This window comes from Coenobita brevimanus, chromosome 22 (genome assembly GCF_032717465.1).
Source record: "Coenobita brevimanus isolate Jiangsu-jjx chromosome 22, ASM3271746v2, whole genome shotgun sequence".
In the NCBI taxonomy this organism is placed as follows: Eukaryota; Metazoa; Arthropoda; class Malacostraca; order Decapoda; family Coenobitidae; genus Coenobita; species Coenobita brevimanus.
Window position 1 is genome coordinate 29,435,173 of NC_136975.1, and position 4,770 is coordinate 29,439,942.

Here is a 4,770-nt window from a genome sequence, read left to right on the forward strand (position 1 = left end):
CTCTCTCTCTCTCTCTCTCTCTCTCTCTCTCTCTCTCTCTCTGCAGTGTTGGGAGGGGAGTCAGCAGCTTGATAGCGGGGAGTGTTATTTTCCTTGTGCATTATTATTATTATTATTATTATTTGCTAAGCTATCAGAGGGGGTGCCCATCATCCACTCACTCAACATGGCAAGCCAAATGGTGTCTCGTAGTCAAAGATGCTATGTTTTGAGTAGCAACCATTTATCCAAAATGACACTTCCTAATCTAGAAGAATATGGCGCTGCAATCGGATCTGACCCATAAGGCTTTACACTCATAAGACTATTCAGGCTTAATGCTCATATAATACCATTCACAAGTTAACGGGCGATTACCATTGCCTTAAATGTGTGGACTAAGTAGTTTAGCCGCAGACCTCTTCACTCATTAGAGGGCAGTAAAGTACTGGATGATAAATAAAAGATATAGTTTTGGTTTTGCACAGGTAGTGTGTGTGTGTGTGTGTGTGTGTGTGTGTGTGTGTGTGTGTGTGTGTGTCGTTTTGTGTATTTATTGTTTTATTGTGTTGTTAGCCAACGGCCATACCACGTTGAGTACACCGCTTCCCGTCCGATCAGCGAAGTTAAGCAACGTTGGGTCTGGTTAGTACTTCGTACTTGGATGGGTGACCGCCTGGGAACACCAGATGCTGTTGGCATCCCTACGTGTCAAGTGGGGTTGGTGGAGGATTAGTGCCACTCCCTGTAAAACAATTAACTCTAAGCCCTTGGCCACCCCGAGTGGGATACATGGCGTCTGGCAATGAATGAATGAATTGTGTTGTTTCTCTAGTGTGCTGTGTGTAATGTGCCGTCTGCGTACAATGGTGTGTGTGTGTGTGTGTGTGTGTGTGTCTCTCTCTCTCTCTCTCTCTCTCTCTCTCTCTCTCTCTCTCTCTCTCTCTCTCTCTCTCTCTCTCTCTCTCTATATATATATATATATATATATATATATATATATATATATATATATATTGCCAGACGCCTCAATCCCGTTTGGGGTGGCCACAAACAAATCGCCTCCAAGTCGCCCTGTCCCCCGCCATTTCACTCCCCTGCTCCCAACTCACACCCCCCTCTCTCATATACCTCTCCACCCCATCTCTATATGTGTGTGTGTGTGTGTGTGTGTGTGTGTATGAGTGTGTGTAGAACTGAACACTCTCAAATATGTAGTACCCAGTAATTATAGTCTATTTGATTGACCTGTGCACCTGAGATATATGGGGCAAGTAGGGTGTGTTTGATGCGCGGCTGCTGATTGGCCGCCGATGATGTCATTGAAGTAAATGCGGGCATGTATTGTAGTGCAACATGCGGACGCAGGTGTACACCGTGGGTGGATATTATAGTGCAACATGCGGACGTGGGTGTACACCGCGTGGGTGGATAATTTACTTCAAACTTCACTCATCGTTTTATAATACTTTATTATCAACTTTAATCTTTCTTTGATAACGGTAAACTTTTCAAGCTAATTTTGCCCTCTAGCTTTGGAAACTATTCCATAAAGTGGCTGCTTATAGTGCAAGCAATTTAAAAATATAGATATATGTGTTAAAATAAGAACTGTGTATTTGCATCATCGGCGGCCAATCAGTAGCCGCGAAACAAACACCCTACTCCGCCCATGCATCTCAGCTGCACAGGTCAATCAAATAGACTATAATTATGTCATAAGAACATATGCTATGTACCATATTGTAGGGAAGAACCTTACAGATAACTCACAGTCTTACAAATGTTATGTATCCGACCCTCATGTCACACGGCACACGTCAATCCTGTAATCAAATTCATTCCAGACTCTTCGTAGCATGTCAGCATAGGTGGTAGACACAGCAGCCACGATGCGTGGCTCCATTTCCAGGAGGTTGCATGGAAGAGTTGGTACGAACACCAGGGTTCATGATATACCCCCCAAAAAGATATCGCATGGTGTGATATCTGGGGATCTTGGTGGTCGCCCTTCCAGAGGCAGGTCAAAGTATCGGACAGAACACCCAACCTAGCGCTGTGTCAGATTTTTGTTGAAGAACTTCCGGACCTCGTAATGGATGTGAAAAGGAGCCCTAGCCTGCAAGAAAATGAAGTCGTCTGAGTCTTCCTGCAGCTGTGGGAAACGCCACTCCTTCAGCATGTCCAGATAGATGAACTCTGTCATTGTGTTTTCCGCAAAAAAGAATGGGCCAAAGACCCGTCTGCATTACATGGCACAAAAAACATTAACATTTGGTGAATCTCTCTCCTGATCACTTGTGACGTGGAGGTTCATGCCCCATACGCGGACATAATGGCGATTTACCTTTCCATTTAACTGAAACGTTGATTCGTCACTGAATGTGATAGTTTATAAATTAAATGTGAATCTGAAATCTACATCGCTTGACCGAATCATTGTTTTTCAGTGCTTGCAGCCGGTGCAAGCGGTAAGGCTTCAATTCCAACAGCTCCCGCAGAACACGGCAAACCTGCCTAAGGCAGGTCAACCTCAGAGCTAGGTCTGCTTGTCGATGTCCTGGGACTTCGTTGAAAGGTGACACGAACACGATTCACTGCTTCCTCGGACACACGTGGCCACCCTGTGCTCTTTCCATGACATTATGCACCTATTCTGCTCCATCTGCTTATACCAGCGGTAAATGTTGTTCCGGTCCGGTGGAAGTGTGTTGTATCGTGCACGGAATGATCTTTGCACTGCAGTCACAGAACTAAGTGTGTCAAACTGCAGCACACAGAATGCTTTCTCCTGTGGAGTAGCCATTGTTAACAAGGATGGTCACTGGAGGTGGAAATCCATACAACCGGTAAACATCACAATCTGAAAAAGAATCCGATGGTCACTGTACAATTTGGTGCTTACTACACGTACTTAGGTGCTGAGTAATATATATTTGAAAGAGTTCAGTTCTTTTTGAATCACACACACACACACACACACACACACACACACACACACACACACACACACACACACACACACACACACACACACACACACACACACACACACACACACACACACACACACACACACACACACACACACACACACACACACACACACACACACACAAAGCTAAATGTAAAGATAGGACGGTCACAATTTAACCCTAACCCTGCAGCTGGGGACCCAGGCACCTTGATCGCCTCACCGCCACTCCCCTGACTGTACTTCGTCTGCCAATGCCTAAACTCTAATATCGTGGTAATTTAATGGAGGTTTGGTCTGGTTTCAAGATGTTTGCCCATGAGATCGCTCTTAAAGGTGTTTGATCGACCTGATGGTATATTGCACACTGTCATTCTGAATATATTTGTCAACAATCGTGGCCGCAGTAACTTAAATTCACTGTCGCTCCCACTGCCATGGGTCAGGGTGTTGGAATTTGAAAGGAAACATCACGAAATGTAGCGCTCTCATGCCTTTTAGACCTGCAGCAGTGAGGTGGCTACGAGCCTTCTCTCTCAGAGGTGTTTAATCGACCTGATGGCATATATATATATAGATGTGTATATATATATATATTTATATATATATATATATATATATATATATATATATATACATAGAGAGAGAGAGAGAGAGAGAGAGAGAGAGAGAGAGAGAGAGAGAGAGAGAGAGAGAGAGATTTTATGCTAGGAAGAAGGAACCAAAGGCCACGACCCCGCAATAATCGTTCCCTCCAAGAGAAAAACAAAATACAAGAGAGAGCCAAGTTCAAGATCCTATCATTTCGAGATGCCTGGACACACTGCGTCTGAAAGACTGGAGATCATAGCTAACAGAAAATAAAGACAGAGGGAGACAGTTCCAGAGTGGACCTGTTGCATAAATGAAGGACTGGGGGTAACGGTTAACTCTTGCATTAGAGCTGGACAGAAAAGAGATGAGAGTTTGCTGCTAGACGGGTGCTACGTACCCGTCGTAGAGGTGGAAGGATGCAAGAAGACAATTCAGAGGAGCAGTAACCAATGAAGTAGCGACTGAAAGAGATAAAGATCCAACAGTGCGGCGAAGAGACATATATATATATATATATATATATATATATATATATATATATATATATATATATATATATATATATATATATACAGTATGTGTGTGTGTGTGCGTGTATGTATGTATATATGTATGTATGTATGTACGTGTGTGTGTGTATGTATGTATGTATGTACGTGTGTGTGTGTGTGTGTGTGTGTGTGTGTACACTGTAAATACACACACACACACACACACACACACACACACACACACACACACACACACACACACACACACACGATTAAACAAAAAAATCTCACACACTGACTATTGAATATGCCTCAAATCAAAGGAAGCACTATTATTCATGGATAGTTCTCTTGAATATAGTTCGACTGCCTTTCACGAAAAAAAAAAAAAAAAAACACACACAGGATGGACAAGTGGCGAATTCAGAGCCTAGAGTTACAACTCAGCCCCTTTGCGATCGTACCGTGTTTCCGTGGACAGTGTTACCTTTGCCAGTACCTCAGTATTAAACTAAGCTAACTCTAGTCCTGGCAACAACCACCTTCAGCTCCGATTCTTTTGACAGTATGAGATATCCAATTTTAATTTGGTGATTTAAATAATGGTGGAGATTAGCAATATTCTGTTGAAGTAAAGTTGTCCCCCTTTAGGAGCGGAAAGAGGAAGTCGAAGCGTGATCAAAATTAACACTCAGTAAAGAGATTTTTCCAAATATTTTACGTCATTCACTT

At 43.1% G+C, this 4,770-nt stretch overlaps 1 pseudogene; it reads left to right on the plus strand.

Annotated features, from left to right (window-relative positions):
- Positions 1–554: 554 nt before the first annotated feature.
- Positions 555–680, plus strand: LOC145392601 (5S ribosomal RNA; annotated as a pseudogene).
- The last annotated feature ends 4,090 nt before the right edge of the window (positions 681–4,770 follow it).